The sequence below is a fragment of the Bubalus bubalis genome, chromosome 9 (assembly GCF_019923935.1).
Source record: "Bubalus bubalis isolate 160015118507 breed Murrah chromosome 9, NDDB_SH_1, whole genome shotgun sequence".
In the NCBI taxonomy this organism is placed as follows: domain Eukaryota; kingdom Metazoa; phylum Chordata; class Mammalia; order Artiodactyla; family Bovidae; genus Bubalus; species Bubalus bubalis.
In genome coordinates this window covers 45,321,352-45,343,117 of record NC_059165.1, presented here as the reverse complement: position 1 = coordinate 45,343,117, position 21,766 = coordinate 45,321,352, and the positions used below count along the sequence as shown (strand labels likewise).

At 42.5% G+C, this 21,766-nt stretch overlaps 1 long non-coding RNA gene and 1 pseudogene across 1 annotated transcript; one reads left to right on the top strand and one right to left on the bottom strand.

The window, feature by feature from the left end:
* Positions 1–1,120: 1,120 nt before the first annotated feature.
* LOC102389614 lies at positions 1,121–1,814 on the top strand (annotated as a pseudogene).
* Positions 1,815–10,968: 9,154 nt separating this feature from the next.
* Positions 10,969–12,752, bottom strand: LOC123335232. Its single transcript, XR_006553633.1, has 3 exons — positions 12,459–12,752; positions 12,160–12,256; positions 10,969–11,646 (listed from the first exon to the last, which is right to left on the bottom strand). It is a non-coding gene; the product is annotated as an uncharacterized LOC123335232 (long non-coding RNA).
* Positions 12,753–21,766: the final 9,014 nt, after the last annotated feature.

The window sequence follows — 21,766 nt, the reverse complement described above, 5'->3', positions numbered from 1 at the left end:
AATGGATAAATAAAATGTGATATACCATAGGATATTTTTATATATAATGTAACATTATAAGTAATATATATTAAATTATATATATATGTAATCTTTAGTATGGCAAAGATACTAAAAATAAAGTCATTGGGCAAAAAAATAGACCTTGAAGAAACAACTGTAACACTGACAACAGAGAAAGGATTCCTATCTTGTATCAGTCAGAGTCCCAGTAGGAGGTGGGAAGCACACCCAAATTGAGTAGTATAGGGAGAGGTCTTCAAGGGACAGTATGGAGAGACTGTTTTCAAAGGTGTGAGCAGGGTTGAGGAGCACACCCAGGGAGGTGCATGAGAGCTGGTATCAGAAAGGAATCATCTCTACCTAGGACCTGTACCCAGTGGGAGGGGTAGGGAAAGCTTGGGAATAAATACTCCAGTCTCTCTTTCCTCCTGCCCAGTGACCTCCAGCTGTGCCTCCATTTGGCCAAACCCAACCAGAAGCTGAGGACTGCAAGCTCTTTAGAATCCCTATGGTGTGACAGCCACAGAGCAGATGGAGAAAGGCAGACAGCATGGATCTGGAGGGGCAGATGGAAGATAGCCACCATCAGATTGAAAGGAGAGAACATCCCAAAAGAAAATTGGGTAAAGGGGATGATGAGGTAGCTAATGACTGAACAAATTAGGTGCCCACCACCCCCCAAAAAAGATTATGACGCTAGTAGTCAGGAAAACCTAAAGTCTATCTGGTAATACGATGGTTTTGTGTCTATCGGAGCTGTAATACCTACTGCTGGTGGGTAAGTAGGGAAAGTCGTACTCACCTAGCGCTGGTAGAAACAGGAAGCGTGACTGCTGTTTGGAAAGCAGCAATTAAACTCTTGGGAATCTCTACCCCATAGAAATACAGACCTTCATAAGGAAAGACTTATGTGCCATGAGTGTTATATAGGAAGTGCGCTTGGCGGCCCCGCGGATCTGTCTCTTGCTTCAACAGTGCTTGGATGCAACAGACCCAGGGATGCCCCTTGCTCCAGCCTCCGACCACCCTCCAGCCTTTTTTCCAGTCGCAGCCTCCAGAGTCAGCTACTCAGCTGTCTGTGATCCCCGGGACCAGCCACCATTTTTTAACTCCTTATTATTACCAACCAATCATGAGCTCCCAGATTCGTCAGAAGTATTCTACCGAGGTGGAAGCCCCGGTCAACCGCCTGGTTAACATGCAACTGCGGGCCTCCTACACCTACCTCTCTATGGGCTTCTATTTCGACCGCGACGATGTGGCCCTGGAGGGTGTGGGTCAGTTTTTTCGCAAATTGGCCAAGGAGAAGCACGAGGGCGTGGGGCGTCTCTTGAAACTGCAAAACCAGCGTGGCGGCCACGCTCTCTTCCTGGACGTGTAGAAGCCGTCTCAAGATGAGTGGGGTAAAGCCCAGGACACTATGGAAGCCGCCCTTCTCGTAGAGAAGAACCTGAATCAAGCCCTGTTGGATCTGCATAGCCTGGCTTCTGCCCGCGGAGACCCCCACATCTGTGACTTCCTGGAGAACCACTTCCTAGATGAGGAAATGAAACTCATCAAGAAGATGGGGGACCACCTGACCAACCTCCGCAGGCTGGCTGGTCCCCAGGCTGGGTTGGGCGAGTATCTCTTCGAAAGGCTCACCCTCAAGCATGACTAGGAGCTTCTGGAGACCAGTGGCCATTGAAGAACCCACCTAACATCAGGGCTGCCTGAAGCCCCTCTCTGCAGCCACTAGGCAGCTTTTTAACACCCTGGAGCCCTCTCTCAAGCCTTGGACCGAATGGAAACAATAAAGCTTTTTGCAGCATTAAAAAAAAAAAAAAAAAAAGAGTGTTATATAAACGCTGTCATACTTGGCGATTGCTCATTGTCTTTTTTTTTAAGTTATTTTTTGACTGTGCTGGGTCTTAGTTGTGGTGTGCAGGGGCTTCTCTCTAGCTTTAGTGCACGGCTTCTCTTGTTGAAGTTTGGGGGTTCTCTTGTTGTGGATAATGAGATCTAGAGTGCACAGGCCCAGGAGTTGTGCTTAGTGAGCTTAGTTGCCCTGCGGCATGTGGGATCTTATGCGACCAGGGATCGAACCCACATCCCGCGCACTGGAAGGCGGATTCTTAATCACTGGACTGCCAGGGAAGTCCCCATTATCTTTCAAACAGCCTTTCTCTGACGTTTGGACAAATGCCTGTGTTGGAGCTCACCTTCTCAATTTAGGAATCTCAAAGTTGCTGCTGGAATGTGGCCATCCCAGCAGGCTCCACCAATCAGATACTCCTAGTGAGATTTGTCTTATTCTGTGCAAGTGCAGGAGGCAAAAAGGGAGCCCAGCTCTGGTGGCCACAGCACCAGGGGCTGTCTCTGAGGGGCTGAAAAGTGGAATTCTAGGTGAAGACTGACATAGGGTGGTGTGAGGGGAAGGCTTGGTGAGACCACAGCTGGTGAATTCATCATACTATTCTGTGGTATAGTTTAGGGCTTCAATCCTAGAAACTGAGCCTCCAGGCCAAATAAGATGAGCTGCCATGACATCTTAGAATAGTACCTAACATTTTCTGCAACATTGCTCCCAGTGGTGAGAAACTGGAAGTGAGAAATGAACATCAGCAAGGCAACAACCAGATAAACTCATCCATCCACATAACGGAGTATTAGACAGCCATTAAAAAGAATGAATTAGCGCTACACTAGCTGACTTGGAAAGATATCTATGAATAATGTTGGGTGAAGAAGGCAAGGAGCAAAAACTATAATATGATCCCATTTTTTAAAAAAGAAACAGTGACAAATAAACTCTGTATATGTAAATGTGCATACAGGTACATGCTTAGAATTGAATGAGTCTGTTTAGGATTGAATGGGTGAACAAAAACACAGGACACATACTAGGTTATTGGCATGGAGTGTGGGGTGCTATGGTGAGGGGAGGAGATGGAAAAAGAGGAGTGAAATGAAAAAGGAAAGAAAGAAAACTGTATTGACTAAATGAAGTGTATTTCTGATCATTTTAAGGTATTCACATAAAATTATACATGTGTATATTTGTATGTTAAAGAAGGAAATGGCAACCCACTGCAATATTCTAGCCTGGGAAATCCCATGGACAGAGGAGCCTGAGGGGCTACAGTCCATGGTGTTGCATGAATCAGACACAACTTAGCAACTAAACCACCACCACCACCACCACCACATTTGTATGTATGTGTGTATGTATTGTGGGCATATGCAAAACGAAATCAAATTTAAAAGATTTTTAAAGCAAAAAGTCACCGGCTATACTATTGGGACAGCCTGGTGACAGGGTGACCAGTTGGGAGGCTATGCCTTTTTTTTTTTTTTTTTGGCCACACCACACAGCAGGTAGGATTTTAGTTCCCTGACCAAGGATCAAAGCCACATCCCTTGCATTAGAAGTGTGGAGTGTTAACCACTGGACCACCAGATGCTGTGCTTTTTGATAAGCAAAGGGAGAGGATGGCTGGACCAGAACCTGACAGTAAGCATAGAGACAAAAGGATGGACTTTGAAACACACCCAGCAGATAAATGGCCTAGACAGGGAATGGGTTGGTTTGTGATTTGGCAATAGAAAGAAAATCTTGGGCTTCCCTAGTGGATCAGTGGTGAAGAATCCACCTGCCAATGCAGGAAACATGGGTTCGATACTTGATCTGGGAAACTCCCACGTGCCATGGAGCCACAAAGCCCATGCGTCACAATTATTGAGCCTATGAGCCTGGGAACCAGAAGTACTGAGACAGCTCACCCTAGAGCCTATGTTCCACTGCAAGAGAAGCCACCACAGTGGAAAGCCTGTGTACCATAACTAAAGAGTAGCCACCCCAAATGGAGAAAACCTGTGCTCAGCAAGACCTACCACCACCAATAAATTAAGAAAAAAATAAATTATATATAAAGAAGATCCTCAGGTTGCTACTAACTGGGTGATCTTGAATTCCTCCATTCCCCAATCTGGACACTAGGTGATGATACCACCTGTTTCACAGAACTGTGGGGATGAAATGAAAGGCCATATAAAATGCACATCACCCTCTTTCATTCCCAAGTAACTCAGCCAGGAAGCAGGCATCTAAAGACCAGAGCCTGTTTGGAAGGGTCTCATTGCCATCTTGTAGACCATATGCTCTAGGAGTTCACCCTGGAGAGGCTGAGGGCCTGGGATGCTCTAATCATCGAGGCAAGGAGGGGTTTGGAGAAGGCCCAGAGCATGATGGGAGATAGGGTCCCACTTTTTCTTTGTTACTACAGAGCCCAGATCACTCTGGGAGGAGCCTGGGCCAAGTGAGCTGGGCAGATACATGGAATTTCAAAAGAGGAGGGAGGGGACATTTCCATTAAAGAGTGCTCCTGGAAGGCTTTTGGGAGGAGGTGACTTTTGAAGGATGAGTGGAATTCAGACATGTAGCCATGGGCAAATTCTTTTTTTTTTTTTTAACTTTTCTTTTTTTTTTAAAAAAAAAAAAAGGAAATTCTTCCCATTCTTAGAGGATCAACTCAAAGACTGCTTCCTGCTTACTAGATCCTGCTGGCTGGAATTATTCATGTTTTCCCAGCACCCTCATTGACAGAAGGTTATTAACAGTGCCCAATGTCTTCCTGTCTAGCTGAGAGGGTTGAGCAGCTTGGGGACAAGGGTGGCATCTTCAGGGCTCTTACCCTAGTGCCAGGCAGCTTGCGCCTCCACTTAGTATTCAAAAAGCTATGTGTCGAATGAAAGGAAGTGTAACCAATCATGTTTCGGGTAAAATCCACGTTTTTATTTTCCTCTGTTCAAGAACCCAGCAAACATTTCCTGGTTATTTTATTTCCCAAATCAGGCTATGAAAATGTGTTTCTCAGAAACAAGAAACAGTAGTAGCCTGTGTATTAAACCTTTACCATATGTCAGGCACTTTACAAAGTGCTCCATAATCTTCATCCATGTAACCATCAAAACAGTTTAAGAAGAGGCTTTTTTTTTTTTTTTTTAAATTTGTGCCCATTTCATACCTGGGGAAACTCCAAGATTTAGCAAGGCCAGCAATTTCTATAATACAGCACAGGAAAGATCAGAACCCCAAACCCTTGAGTGCCGTCCCTCACATACACATGGCACTCTGTATGTATGCTCATGAAGAGTTCTCAAATTTGTAAAATCAGCATTTGGTCCTGACGGTCTTAGTCGCTAAGTGGTATCCAACTCTTTTGTGACCCCATGGACTGTAGCCCACCAAGCTCCTCTGTCCGTCAGATTTCCCAGGCTAGAATACCAAAGTGGGTTGCCATTTCCTTTTCCAGGGGATCTTCATGACCTAGGGTTCGAACTCATGTCTCCTGCATTGGCAGGTGGATTCTTTACCACTGAGCCACCAGGGAAGCCCCTGGTCCTGATGGCCTTAGACAGCACCTTCGGCCCTGACAAGCCATGGACTCAATCAATTCCATAAACATAAAGATGGTCATTTAAACTTGAGACCCAGGGAGTTTCCTGGTGTTCCAGAGGTTAAGACTCCATGTTTCTAGTACAGGGGGCATGAATTCAATCCCTGGTCAGGGAACTAAGATTCCACATGCTAAGCGGCAAAAAAAAAAAAAAAAAATTAATTCAAAATGAAAAAAAAAAAAGAAAAAACCTTGAAACCCTGATGATGCTCACCTGGCACTTGAGAAAACAGGCTTGGCAAGAATCTGTGACTGGTGCAAAACACGGGCTCCTTGGTGGTGGAGCTGGGTGCCCGGCCCATCTTCTCTGCTCACCAGTCTGTGCTCTTGTTCTCCATGCTTCAGCATCTTCTGGTCCAGCGCCCTGATTGTGGTCCACATGATGGCAACAGCTTCATGGCCTGCTGTACACCGCCTTTCAGGTCCCAGAGGAGATGGAGGTCATTCTTCATTTTTTCCCCCATTTGATCCCTTTTTTCTTTTTAAAGACTATTAAGTGCCATGTCTCAGGCTTCCCAGATGGCTTTGTGGGTAAAGAATCTGCCTGCAATGCAGGAGACAGGGGTTCAATCCCTGAGTGGGTATGATCCCTTGGAGGAGGACATGGTAACCCACTCCAGTTTTCTTGCCTGGAGAATCCCATGGACAGAGCCTGGAAGGCTACAGTCTATAGGGTCACAAAGAGTCGGACACAGCTAAAGTGACTGAGCATGCAAACGCCATGACTCAGACACTATGCTAAGCAGTTTATACCCAACAGTGCTTTCACCTTCAGTAAAATCCTGTGAGGTAGGTGTTAACATTCTCATTGAATGCATGAGGCACTGAGGCCCAATTTCCTTAACTAGGGAGCAGAGGTACTAGGATTTTATCTCAGGTCTGCTGCTGCTACTGCTGCTAGGTCGCTTCAGTCATGTCCGACTCTGTGCGACCCCATAGATGGCAGCCCACCAGTCTCCCCCGTCCCTGGGATTCTCCAGATAAGAACACTGGAGTGGGTTACCATTTCCTTCTCCAATGCATGCAAGTGAAAAGTGAAAGTGAAGTCGCTCAGTCATGTCCGACTCTTAGCGACCCCATGGACTGCAGCCTACCAGGCTTCTCCATCCATGGGATTTTCCAGGCAAGAGTACTGGAGTAGGTTGCCATTATCTGCCTGACCCAAAGCCCAACTTCCCCAAGCATGCACACAGCACCCACGGCCACAGCTCTGCAGGGGGCTATGGAGGGGATGAGAATTGAAGGCCATCCACCAATGGGGCCTTGGAATTTAAACATCTGTTCCTTTGCCCAAAGACTTTGGGGGCAAGACACTCTTCTTTGTGGCAACTCTAGGCTGTGGTGATGATTTTATGGGACAAGGACACTTTGAATGGGTGAACAGAGAAGGACACAGCAATAGATGTAAAGGTTGCTAGCACTTAATAAATACACCGTTCCCTCTTTTCTCTCTCTTTTCCCTCTTTCCCTTTGATGATTAAGAGCCAGACTTTGAAGTCAGGCAGACCTAACTTAAAATGCTGGTTTAGCAACTGACTAGCTGTGTGGCCTCGGACAAGCCGTTTAACCTCTCTGGGCTTCAGCTCCCTCATCTGCAAAATTGGGGACCTTTTCTATGTGCCTCAGCTTCCCAGTTTGTACAGTGAGCGTGCATGACTAGGTCAACGTTTCCCCAGCCGTGGTACACCGGTAGTAAGCTGGACAGTTTACATGGCATAAAGTGAACATGCATCATTTTAGGTTATGAGTAAATTTTAATGTATAAGAGGAAAAAATAAAACTCAGATACCAGACGCATGACTTCATGGATATTGTTTGGAATGTAGCTAAGTGAAAAGGTAATGATTTAAAGTAAATGCCATTAAATAAATAATAAATGGTGCTAGGAAGTGGCAGAAATTGAGAAGGTGGTCCTTGAATAGCTGGCCGTAGGGAAAATTGGGCCAGATGATCTGGCTCTGATTACATGGCTGCCCAGAGAAACGGTGGCTGTTGAGTGACTTGCCAGAGGGATACCTTGTTCCCCATTATATTTCTAAGCGGCCAGCTTCCTGTAAAGCCCCACTGCCAGGAGTTTGGGGTAATGCCCTTTCAGTACACATTGCAAAAATGATATAAATAACTCATCCTGGGACTTCAAACACGCCACCTCAGATGTATGGTGGGAGATTACAGGTTCCTAAGATGCAGCCCCTCCATCATCCCCATGGCTTAGAGGCTTGCTGGAGAGTGGAGATCAATGCTTTGATTTTATGAGCAGCTGGGCCACGTGACCAAGCCCCAAATCCTTTGCTTTATGGGTTGTTTACACATTCCTGGTGAGAAACGGTTTACATTCTGGGCCCCAAGCACACTCCTAAATCAGCTGCCGGGTTCTTGCAGTTGGAGGTGAGAGAGATCTGTGTGTCGGTGGGCACCAGGAGGCAAAGGGGAGGACAGAGGCGGGCTAGAGGAGGGGGCCCCCTCGGGGCCTCTGGGTTTCCTGCCAGTGGCACCTGGATCCCGTTTCTGGATCAGTGGAGGGTGCTGTGCAGGGCCTGACATGGGGAGGATCCTGAGGGTTGCAGGCGCACCGTGGCTCCAGGTTCATCAGGCTCCACTCTACGTGGGCCCACATTAGTTCGTGGGGTTCCCGCAGCAGCCCCGGGAGGTTGGAATTACTCTTATTTCCAGATAAGGAACCAGAGGCTCAGAGAACTGAAGCAGCTTGTTCCCTCTCACATGGCTGGCAAGTATCCTGGAGGGATTCAATCCACTTTGACAGAGGCAAAGGCTGATGTCTCACCACTACTCCTTCTTGTCATTGGGGCTCCCTAGAAGTCACTTGGGCTGGAATTTAGGCAGTGGCTTGGAAGCAGAGGATTAGGTGATGACTCTTTCTGCCTGGGTTTTGCCCCTGACTTAGCTCAGTCATGGTCTGAGAATCCCACGTCACAGAGGTGACTATAAGGATCCAGTGCACAAGATGCCCAGAATCAAGTGGTGAAGCTCAGGGTACCCAGTGGACCCTGGTTTGCTCCTTTTATCCCCATCCCTCCCTTCCCTGTCTTCATTCCCTGCTTTCTTTTCCTCATCCTGGCCCCCTTTCCCTTCTATCCCCTCACTCTAAGAGGGTCCTCCCTATGCCTTAGTTCTTCTTGTATCTCTCTCCTTGTGATTTGCATCCCTTGGTCCCAGCTCTGCCCTTTGTAGCTGCCTGGGCTTCTCCTAGGATGGCGCTGTGATGTTGGGGATGGTCCTCAGTCACATCTTCTCCAAGCCACTCAACGCCTTCAGCAATTCTCCAATCCATGTGGGCTGTAGCTCCCTCCTCAACCTGATTGCTGCTTTCTGAGATCAGGGCAGAGAGATGACCCAAAGTTGGAGAGTGGACCTAGCAGCAGCCAGGTTAAGGAATCTTCTCCCTCTAGACTGAAAGGCATCTGGGTCTTGGGGAAAGCATACAGGCTCTGGGGTACATGGATTACAGCCCTGTTCTGACATTGGGTCATCTGCTTCAAGGCACTTAACCTCTGGAGCCTCCCTGTTCTCCTCTGTAAAGCAGTAGTGAAGACAATGCACAGTGAGGCTTTCTGCTGTCCAGCAGCCTTCCACCTGGTGCCTCAGTTTCCTGTAGGGCACCATTTCTCTTCCACCCTCAGCCCATATGGTTTAGAAGCAACTCCACCCTCTGCTCAGAGACTCAGCTACCCACACTTCCCTCACCCTTCTCTTTAGTGATCGGTTCAGGGGTGTGCACGAGACCCAGTTCCAGACAGTGAGAGTCCAGCGTTGAGGGACAGCTGCTGTCTCTTTTTGGTAGGTGTAAAGCTGTGAGAATGTGGGCTACCAAGTCACTTTTGTTGTTACACTATCATGAAGGAAAAGCTTATCTAAAAGTAGAGCAACCCCAGAGCAGAGCCAAGCCAGGAAATGGAGATATTGAGTGCCTACATTAAGCTGCGCCTGAAGCCAACCTCTTTTGACTTTTCAGATACACAAGCCAATACATACTTTGTAGATTATTTACAAAAATGGCCACGTTTCCTAACCCCTCTCTTATCCATGTTCTTGTAACATGGCTTTGCGGCAATTCCCTTCAAGAGGTAGAATCTTTCTCCCCATTCCTTGGATCTAGGTTAGTCTGGTGATTTGTGTTGGCCAACAGAACACGGCAGAAGTGACAGTGGGTCAGTTCCAAGCCCAAGCCTAAGGGGTCTTACGCGTTTATACTCACTGTCTTGGATCTATAAATCCCCTTGGGCTAGCCTGCAGAAGGAAAAGAAACACGTGGAGAAGAGCCCACTGTCCCAGCCAAGAGCATCCTGTACCAGCCTACGTCCTGCTGGCTGGAAATGCATGAGAGAGTCCAGCCAAGATCAGCAGAGCTGACCACCAAAGTTGAGCCTGGAGGCACCAGAAGACCCGCCCAGTTAACTTACGAGCTGCTGCTGCTGCTAAGTCGCGTCAGTCGTGTCGGACTCTGTGCGACCCCATAGACGGCAGCCCAACAGGCTCCTCTGTCCCTGGGATTCTCCAGGCAAGAATACTGGAGTGGGTTGCCATTTCCTTCTCCAATAACTTATGAGCAGTTAGTCATTATTTTAAGCATTGCATTTGGAGGCATTTTATTATGGAGCAATAGCTAAATAGGTTTATTTTATTTGCTTAAATTAATCCCAGTTGGTTTTTCTGACATTTTTAATCAGAGAATTCCAAATGATACAACTATAATACCTATCTCACAGCACTGCTGCGAAGATTAGAAATGATACTGGCAGAGTATGAGTTCGGGCTCTATCTCCTGGCACTTGTCAAAGTGATTCCCCTCACTGGCAGCAAGCATGGAACTCAGCCCTCAGAACTAGTGCTGTTGCCGGCAAAGAGAAACCATTACCCACCATGCCTGCCACTGTACTTAATCAGTACATGCTCAATACTTAAAAGCATACTATATATTTAATAAGTATTCAGGGAGTCCCCTGTTATCTGAATATTCATTATCCAGGATCCCTAGAATTACAAGTTTGCAGAAGGAACCAACAGTGCTTTGAAACATGAAACAATTCACTAATGGAGCTGATACTTTAAAAAATTAGGCACCTTTCCCCATATGCCTCTTTAATACAGATTTCTATCTCCACCCATTACATCAACTCTTTCTCCCTAGTCTTTACAAAGACACAAAATAATAGTACAATTTGGTCATTGAGTGAAATTGTAAATATTGTAAAAAAAAAAAAAATACAGATTTGACAAAATCTGTGAAAATAATGGTGTTGAACTACCCAAACCCTTGCAGTGCTGTGGATAATGTGGGACACATCAGAGTTAGGTCAGTTAACACTGTAAAAGAGGAAATGACATTGGGGTTTCATAAGAGAACAGGCTGACTGCTAGAGGATTACTGGAAACCCTTTGGGAGATTGATAAACCCTTGAATATCTTTGCAATAATTATTTTCTTCATAAATCATGCGGAGACTAAAGTAAAGTGAAAGACATTGTCATAAGACTTGATTAGGAAAAAATTGTGCCACCAGAGCTAAAACAAGCAGCACATGATTTCTTTATTCATGCTAAGAATTAGCACATAGTCATAATTAATAAAAGTTCAATTAGGGACTTCTCTGGTGATCCATTGGCTAAGATTTTGCCTTCAAATGCAGGGACTGAGGGTTCAATCTGTGGTTCAGGAACATGCCTTGTGGCCAAAATACCAAAACATTTCAAAAAATCAATCAAACATATTTATGCAATGTTTTCTTTCATTTTCCAAGGTAAAGTCCCAGTCCCAGTCTCTCCCCCACAGACATACACACTTTGGTGTGAAATTTTGGCCCCCATATTCAGAAGATTCACTAAGGGACTCTTTCCTGTGTCACTTATTTTACACCCTTCTGTCTCCGAGAGGATGAAGAGGCCAAATCCTTGCCAGGCAAATGGAGCTGTGGGAGAGGCGAGCAGGGCACATGCAAGTGGTAAGAGAAGGTTTCTCCCCAGCAGGCAGCCTCAGGAGGAGACCAAGGGACCCAGCTTTGTCTCCCTGTCTCTTGGAGGTGATCCCCTACATGCCTCTGAAGATGAGAATGACATGCTGCCTCACAGTCGAGCTGAATGGCTGTTTAAAAATCTTCAGTAGGGATTTCCCTGGTGGTCCAGTGGTTAAGACTCCATGCTCTGCGTGCCAAGGGCCCAGGTTCAACCCCTGGTCAGTAACTAAGATCCTGCAAACCACACGGTGTGGTCAGGGACATGGGGAGTCCAGGGGAGTCTTAACAAGATTCCTCTATTTACATGATATTGTAAATCAATTATACTTCAATCAACTATACCTATGATTCAGCAACTCCACTTCCTACCTGTATATGCCTGAGCAAAATACTTTGCTTCCCTAAACTTCAGTTTCCTTGTTTACAAAATGGGGATGAAAAATAATAATCACCTCTGAGAGTAGGATGAAGATTAAATGGGAGAACAGGTGAAGAGGGGGTACCCGGGACCCAGCACAGAGTGAAACCACAGAAAAGGTCAGCCATGGCTGGTAGCATGTTTTTCACTGTAGCTTGTTTTTTGTTTAGCAACAAATTTTTGGTGATCAAAAAAAATGTAAGCGTTTACTATTCAACAAATCTTTTTTACAAAACCCAAAATGCAAAAAAAAAAAAAAAATTCCTATAATATGTTGGCCTTCTTTCTACATATATATACAGATGTATTAAAAAAAATTATGTCCATACCATGCATACCATGCCGACTTCCTTCCTTCCTCCAGTAGTGGATCACACAGAGTTCCCAAAGGATTGTTTCTTAAATGCCCATTACAGTCCTGCTTTGCTGGAAAGAGGGAAAGGAAAACTGAACTGCATTGCAAAAACAGCGGCCCCTGTCGTGCCCTTTGGGGTAGTTGTCGGCCTCCCTCATTCCAGGGCACGCAGCCCCTCCCAAGCCCTCCTTAGAGATATTGGTCACCCCACTCTGGTGAGAAGAGTCCCCCCCACTCCAGTGCCCAGTCTCTTCTCACCCCTTTCCTCCTTACCTCCCAGCCACTCAACCCACTGCTCCTCCGCTCTGCCCCTTCCAGGTGTCAAATGGGGGGAATTTCAGTCTGGAGTGAATGTTTACAGCTTACTTGAAACCCTTAAAAATAAAAATTCATCATAAACTGACAGATCCTTACATTTAACTGCACCAACAGTGCCACTCTAACATTTAAAGCTCCGCTTGAATGGGTGTCTATCAAAACCACATGGGCTCCCACCTGGCTCTCTCCCTGCAACAGCAGCCCAATCCGAGGAAATGCTGGTGGGATGTTTATTTGGGCTGAAGGCACAGATCCTGCTGGCTCTGGGTTAGCCTTTTTTCCAGGGACTTTCACGTTACTTGGTGGACAGCCCTGGGCCTTTGGTCTGAAGTTCTGAGTGTCATTGTCGGTATTCACACAAAGGAAACACGGAGAGGCGGAGTGAGCACTTGGCAATGTGGGCTTCAGGCTTCGTTGGTTGGAATCTTGGTTCTATGAGTAACAAGCTGTGTGACCTTCAGAACCTTACCTAACCTCTCTGTGCATTGGTTTCTCTGTCTGTCAGATGGGAAGTGGTGACAAAGTGAAAGTGAAGTCGCTCAGTCGTGTCTGAGTCTTTGTGACCCCATGGACTGCAGCCTACCAGGCTCCTCCATCCATGGGATTCTCCAGGCAAGAGTACTGGAGTGGGTTGCCATTTCCTTCTCCAGGGGATCTTCCCAACCCAGGGATCGAACCTGGGTCTCTTGCATTGCAGACAGACGCTTTACTGTCTGAGCCACCAGAGAAGCCTGACTTCCTTAATACAGACTGTAAGTGACTTAGTTTCTGTAATGTGCAACAATAACTGGAATATAGTATGTCCTGAATAAATGTATGCGTGTGTGCTTATGTGTGATACTTTAGGTACAGAGGATAGGGTTAATATAATTCCTCACCATCGAATTGTACTCCAGATTGCCTTTGTCCCACAAAAAATACCACCCCAACATAGTAGAACATGTCCTTTATGGACCTGTGTGAAAATTTCACTAGACTCTACACCTAGGAATGAAATGATCAGATAATATGAATGCATTCCTGATTTGATGGGCTTCCCTGTTGACTCAGATGGTAAAGAACCCGCCTATAATACAGGAGACCCAAGTTTGATCCCTGGGCTGGAAAGATGCCCTGGAGAAGGGAATGGCTACCCACTCCAGAATTCTTGCCTGGAGAATTCCATGGACAGAGGAGCCTGGCAGGCTACAGTCCATGGGGTCACAAAGAGTTGGACGCAACTAAGCACTTGATTTGACTAAGAACCATAAACTGCCAACTCATACCTTTGGCCAATTTTCTATTAAGGGTCGTTTTGCTTGTCAATTATCAAGAACTCCTTTTATTCTTGCTAGATTTTGACCATGCGATTTATCTTCCTTCGTTCTGTCATCTCTTTACAATCTCTTTACATCTATATTATTCTCCATTTTAAAATTCTTAATTTTTATATATTTATATTCTTTTTCCATATGTTGTGTACTTTTTAGCTTTATATGACTTTTTTTTTAAAGATTAAGATAATTTATTAGTTGTTCCATGAACATTTCTCCCCAACTTTTTTTCTTTTCTAAGACAACTTATTTTTTAGAATAATTTTAGGATTACAGAAAATTTGTACAGAAAGTACAAAGTTTCCATATACTCTCCCACTCCCCACAATTCTCCTCTATTAACACCTTGCATTATTATGGTACAGTTGTTACAATTGAGGAACAATATTGATACATTTGTATTAAACTAAAGTCTACTAGCATTTACATTAGGGTTCACTCAGTGTTGTACAGCTCCTGGTTTTGACAAATGAGTATCAGGTATGTACCATTAATGTACCATACAGAACATTTTCACCGCCCTAAAAATACTTTGTGCTCCACTTACTCATCCTTCTCTCCCTCTAAGCCCTTGACTACCACTGATCTTTTTACTTTCTTTATAATTTTGCTATTTCTAGAATGCCATACAGTATAATAGCCTTTTCAGACTGACTTCTTTCGCTCAATAAAATGCATTTAAAATTTCTCCATGTCTTTTCACAACTTGATAACTCAGTTCTTTTTATTTCTTTTTTTTTTTTAAATTTTATTTTATTTTTAAACTTTACATAATTGTATTAGTTTTGCCAAATATCAAAATGAATCTGCCACAGATATACATGTGTTCCCCATCCTGAACCCTCATCCCTCCTCCCTCCCCATTCCATCCCTCTGGGTCGTCCCAGTGCACCAGCCCCAAGCATCCAGTATCGTGCATCGAACCTGGACTGGCAACTCGTTTCATACATGATATTTTACATTTTTCAATGCCATTCTCCCAAATCTTCCCACCCTCTCCCTCTCTCTCAGAGTCCATAAGACTGTTCTATACATCAGTGTCTCTTTTGCTGTCTCGTACACAGGGTTATTGATACCATCTTTCTAAATTCCATATATATGCTTTAGTATACTGTATTGCTGTTTTTCTTTCTGGCTTACTTCACTCTGTATAATAGGCTCCAGTTTCATCCACCTCATTAGAACTGATTCAAATGTATTCTTTTTAATGGCTGAGTAATACTCCATTGTGTATATGTACCACTGCTTTCTTATCCATTCATCTGCTGATGGACATCTAGGTTGCTTCCATGTCCTGGCTATTATAAACAGTGCTGCGATGAACATTGGGGTACACGTGTCTCTTTCCCTTCTGGTTTCCTCAGTGTGTATGCCCAGCAGTGGGATTGCTGGATCATAAGGCAGGTCTCTTTCCAGTTTTTTAAGGAATCTCCACACTGTTCTCCATAGTGGCTGTACTATTTTGCATTCCCACCAACAGTGTAAGAGGGTTCCCTTTTCTCCACACCCTCTCCAGCATTTATTACTTGTAGACTTTTGGATCGCAGCCATTCTGACTGGTGTGAAATGGTACCTCATAGTGGTTTTGATTTGCATTTCTCTGATAATGAGTGATGTTGAGCATCTTTTCATGTGTTTGTTAGCCATCTGTATGTCTTCTTTGGAGAAATGTCTATTTAGTTCTTTGGCCCATTTTTTGATTGGGTCATTTATTTTTCTGGAGTTGAGCTGTAGGAGTTGCTTGTATATTCTCGAGATTAGTTGTTTGTCAGTTGCTTCATTTGCTATTATCTTCTCCCATTCTGAAGGCTGTCTTTTCACCTTGCTAATAGTTTCCTTTGATGTGCAGAAGCTTTTAAGGTTAATTAGGTCCCATTTGTTTATTTTTGCTTTTATTTCCAATATTCTGGGAGGTGGGTCATAGAGGATCCTGCTGTGATGTATGTCGGAGAGTGTTTTGCCTATGTTCTCCTCTAGGAGTTTTATAGTTTCTGGTCTTACGTTTAGATCTTTAATCCATTTTGAGTTTATTTTTGTGTATGGTCTTAGAAAGTGTTCTAGTTTCATTCTTTTACAAGTGGTTGACCAGATTTCCCAGCACCACTTGTTAAAGAGATTGTCTTTAATCCATTGTATATTCTTGCCTCCTTTGTCAAAGATAAGGTGTCCATATGTGCGTGGATTTATCTCTGGGCTTTCTATTTTGTTCCATTGATCTATATTTCTGTCTTTGTGCCAGTACCATACTGTCTTGATAACTGTGGCTTTGTAGTAGAGCCTGAAGTCAGGTAGGTTGATTCCTCCAGTTCCATTCTTCTTTCTCAAGATCGCTTTGGCTATTCGAGGTTTTTTGTATTTCCATACAAATTGTGAAATTATTTGTTCTAGCTCTGCGAAGAATGCTGTTGGTAGCTTGATAGGGATTGCATTGAATCTATAGATTGCTTTGGGTAGTATACTCATTTTCACTGTATTGATTCTTCCAATCCATGAACATGGTATATTTCTCCATCTGTTAGTGTCCTCTTTGATTTCTTTCACCAGTGTTTTATAGTTTTCTATATATAGGTCTTTAGTTTCTTTAGGCAGATATATTCCTAAGTATTTTATTCTTTCCGTTGCAATGGTGAATGGAATTGTTTCCTTAATTTCTCTTTCTGTTTTCTCATTATTAGTGTATAGGAATGCAAGGGATTTCTGTGTGTTGATTTTATATCCTGCAACTTTACTATAGTCATTGATTAGTTCTAGTAATTTTCTGGTGGAGTCTTGAGGGTTTTCTATGTAGAGGATCATGTCATCTGCAAACAGTGAGAGCTTTACTTCTTCTTTTCCAATTTGGATTCCTTTTATTTCTTTTTCTGCTCTGATTGCTGTGGCCAAAACTTCCAAAACTATGTTGAATAGTAATGGTGAAAGTGGGCACCCTTGTCTTGTTCCTGACTTCAGAGGAAATGCTTTCAATTTTTCACCATTGAGGATAATGTTTGCTGTGGGTTTGTCATATATAGCTTTTATTATGTTGAGGTATGTTCCTTCTATTCCTGCTTTCTGGAGAGTTTTGATCATAAATGGATGTTGAATTTTGTCAAAGGCTTTCTCTGCATCTATTGAGATAATCATATGGTTTTTATTTTTCAATTTGTTAATGTGGTGTATTACATTGATTGATTTGCGGATATTGAAGAACCCTTGCATCCCTGGGATAAAGCCCACTTGGTCATGGTATATGATCTTTTTAATGTGTTGTTGGATTCTGATTGCTAGAATTTTGTTAAGGATTTTTGCATCTATGTTCATCAGTGATATTGGCCTGTAGTTTTCTTTTTTTGTGGGATCTCTGTCAGGTTTTGGTATTAGGGTGATGGTGGCCTCATAGAATGAGTTTGGAAGTTTACCATCCTCTGCAATTTTCTGGAAGAGTTTGAGCAGGATAGGTGTTAGCTCTTCTCTAAATTTTTGGTAGAATTCAGCTGTGAAGCCGTCTGGACCTGGGCTTTTGTTTGCTGGAAGATTTTTGATTACAGTTTCAATTTCCGTGCTTGTGATGAGTCTGTTAAGATTTTCTATTTCTTCCTGGTCGAGTTTTGGAAAGTTGTACTTTTCTAAGAATTTGTCCATTTCTTCCACGTTGTCCATTTTATTGGCATATAATTGTTGATAGTACTCTCTTATGATCCTTTGTATTTCTGTGTTGTCTGTTGTGATCTCTCCATTTTCATTTCTAATTTTATTGATTTTATTTTTCTCCCTTTGTTTCTTGATGAGTCTGGCTAATGGTTTGTCAATTTTATTTATCCTTTCAAAAAACCAGCTTTTGGTTTTGTTGATTTTTGCTATGATCTCTTTTGTTTCTTTTGCATTTATTTCTGCTCTAAGTTTTAAGATTTCTTTCCTTCTACTAACCCTGGGGTTCTTCATTTCTTCCTTTTCTAGTTGCTTTAGGTGTAGAGTTAGGTTATTTATTTGACTTTTTTCTTGTTTCTTGAAGTGTGCCTGTATTGCTATGAACTTTCCCCTTAGGACTGCTTTTACCGTGTCCCACAGGTTTTGGGTTGTTGTGTTTTCATTTTCATTCATTTCTATGCAAATTTTGATTTCTTTTTTGATTTCTTCTGTGATTTGTTGGTTATTCAGCAGCGTGTTGTTCAGCCTCCATATGTTGGAATTTTTAATAGTTTTTCTCTTGTAATTGAGATCTAATCTTACTGCATTGTGGTCAGAAAAGATGCTTGGAATGATTTCTATTTTTTTGAATTTACCAAGGCTAGCTTTATGGCCCAGGATGTGATCTATCCTGGAGAAGGTTCCATGTGCGCTTGAGAAAAAGGTGAAATTCATTGTTTTGGGATGAAATGTCCTATAGATATCAATTAGGTCTAACTGGTCTATTGTATCGTTTAAAGTTTGTGTTTCCTTGTTAATTTTCTGTTTAGTTGATCTATCCATAGGTGTGAGTGGGGTATTAAAGTCTCCCACTATTATTGTGTTATTGTTAATTTCTCCTTTCATACTTGTTAGCATTTGTCTTACATACTGCGGTGCTCCCGTGTTGGGTGCATATATATTTATAATTGTTATATCTTCTTCTTGGATTGATCCTTTGATCATTATGTAGTGACCATCTTTGTCTCTTTTCACAGTCTTTGTTTTAAAGTCTATTTTATCTGATATGAGTATTGCTACTCCTGCTTTCTTTTGGTCCCTATTTGCATGGAAAATCTTTTTCCAGCCCTTCACTTTCAGTCTGTATGTGTCCCCTGTTTTGAGGTGGGTCTCTTGTAGACAACATATGTAGTGGTCTTGTTTTTGTATCCATTCAGCCAGTCTTTGTCTTTTGGTTGGGGCATTCAACCCATTTACGTTTAAGGTAATTACTGATAAGTATGATCCCGTTGCCATTTACTTTATTGTTTTGGGTTCAAATTTATACACCGTTTTTGTGTTTCCTGTCTAGAGAATATCCTTTAGTATTTGTTGGAGAGCTGGTTTGGTGGTGCAGAATTCTCTCAGCTTTTGCTTGTCTGAAAAGCTTTTGATTTCTCCTTCATACTTGAATGAGATCCTTGCTGGGTACAATAATCTGGGCTGTAGGTTATTTTCTTTCATCATTTTAAGTATGCCTTGCCATTCCCTCCTGGCTTGAAGAGTTTCTATTGAAAGATCAGCTGTTATCCTTATGGGTATTCCCTTGTGTGTTATTTGTTGTTTTTCCCTTGCTGCTTTTAATATTTGTTCTTTGTGTTTGATCTTTGTTAATTTGATTAATATGTGTCTTGGGGTGTTTCGCCTTGGGTTTATCCTGTTTGGGACTCTCTGGGTTTCTTGGACTTGGGTGATTATTTCCTTCCCCATTTTAGGGAAGTTTTCAACTATTATCTCCTCAAGTATTTTCTCATGGTCTTTCTTTTTGTCTTCTTCTTCTGGGACCCCTCTGATTCGAATGTTGTAGCGTTTAATATTGTCCTGGAGGTCTCTGAGATTGTCCTCATTTCTTTTAATTCGTTTTTCTTTTATCCTCTCTGATTCATTTATGTCTACCATTCTATCTTCTAATTCACTAATCCTATCTTCTGCCTCTGTTATTCTACTATTTGTTGCCTCCAGAGTGTTTTTAATTTCACTTATTGCATTATTCATTATATATTGACTCTTTTTTATTTCTTCTAAGTCCTTGTTAAACCTTTCTTGCATCTTCTCAATCCTTGCCTCCAGGCTATTTATCTGTGATTCCATTTTAATTTCAAGATTTTGGATCAATTTCACTATCATTATTCGGAATTCTTTATCAGGTAGATTCCCTATCTCTTCCTCTTTTGTTTGGTTTGGTGGGCATTTATCCTGTTCCTTTATCTGCTGGGTATTCCTCTGTCTCTTCATCTTGTTTAAATTGCTGAGTTTGGGGTGTCCTTTCTGTATTCTGGCAGTTTGTGGAGTTCTTTTTATTGTGGCGTTTCCTCACTGTGTGTGGGTTTGTACAGGTGGCTTCTCAAGGTTTCCTGGTTAGGGAAGCTTGTGTCGATGTTAAATTCCAAACTCTACTCTAGATTTTTAACTTTTGCTTTTTGGTATTAGTTGTCAATTTTGTACCTGTAGTTTCTTTATAATTTTTGCGACCTTGTTGGTTTTTCTTTGTTCGTTTTTTCTCTCTTTCTTTTCCTTCTTCTTTTCTTTAACATCGTATTTTGGAAATTCCAAACTCTACTCTAGATTTTTAATTTTAGCCTTTTGGTATATGTTATCAATTTTGTACATATAGTTTTTTTTTTATAATTTCTGTGACTTTTTTTTTCTCTTTTTTTCCCCTCTGTTTCTTTCTCTTCTTCTTTTATATAACATTGTATATCTGCAATTCCAAACTCTACTCAAGATTTTTAACTTATGCTTTTTGGTATTTGATATCAATTTTGTACCTGTATTTTCTTTATAATTTTTGCGACATTGTTTTTGTTGGTTTGTTTGTTTTCTCTCTTTTTCTTCTTCTTTTTTTTTTTTTTAACATTGTATTTTTGAAATTCCAAACTCTACTCTAGATTTTTAATTTTTGCTTTTTGGTATTAGTTATCAATTTTGTACCTGTATTTTCTTTATAATTTTCGCAACCTTGTTTTCCTTTGTTCGTTTTTTCTCTCTTTATTTTCCTTCTTCTTTTCATTAACATCGCATTTTTGAAATTCCAAACTCTACTCTAGATTTTTAATTTTTGCTTTTATGTATTTGTTACCAATTTTGTACCTTTAAGAACCCAATCTTCAGGACCCATTTTTCACTAGAGAACGAGATTACTGGCTTGACTGCTCTCTCTCCCTTTAGACTCTCCGTTTTCTCCACCAGGTCGCCTGTATCTCCTCCCTAACCCCTCTCTATTCTACCCAACTCTGTGAATTTCTGTGTGTTCCAGACGGTGGAGAACACTTAGGGAACTGATTACTGGCTGGATCTGTCTCCCTCCTTTTCATTTCCCCCTTTTATCCTTCTGGCCACCTCTGTCTCCTGCCTCCTTCTTCTCTTCTCTGTATAACTCCGTGAACATCTCTGAGTGGTCCAGATGTGGAGTGCACATAAGGGAGTGACTACTGGCTAGCCCACTCTCTCCACTATTGATTCCACCTCATCTCATTTGGGTCACCTCTAACTCCCTCCTCCCACTTCTCTTCTCCATGTAACGCTGTGAACCTCTCTGAGTGACCCTCACAGTAGAGAAACTTTTCATCTTTAACGTAGATGTTTTATCAATGGTGCTGTATAGAAGGAGAAGTTTTGAAACTACTGTAAAAATAAGACCGATAACTGGAAGTAGGAGGCTTAAGTCCAAACCCTGACTCCAGGGAACTCCTGACTCCAAGGAACATTAATTGACAGGAGCTCATCAAACGCCTCCATACCGACACTGAAACCAAGCACCACACAAGGGCCAACAAGTTCCAGGGCAATACATACCAAGCAAATTCTCCAGCAACAAAGGAACACAGCCCTGAGCTTCAGAATACAGGCTGCCCAAAGTCACCCCAAAACCATAGACATCTCACAACTCATTACTGGACATTTCATTACACTCCAGAGAGAAGCTTTATATGACTTATACTGAGTTATATACACAAAAATTGTGCAAACTTTAAATGTATAGTTGGATGAGTTTGGACAAGTGTGTACACACATGTAAGACTACCGCATTAAAGATATAAAACATTTCCATCACCCCAGGAAGTTCCTTCTGGCCACTCAACCCCCACAAAGGCAAATACCATTCTCATGTTCATCACTGTAGCTCAGCTTCTTCCATTTCAGAACTTCATATAAATGGAATCACACATTTCATGGCTGGTTGCTTTCACTCTGTGTGTTTTTCAGATTTATTTATGTCATTGCATGTACCAGTAATGTGTGCTTTTTCATTGCTGAATCATACAGCATTGTAAGAAATTGTTTGTCCATTCACCAAATTATAGA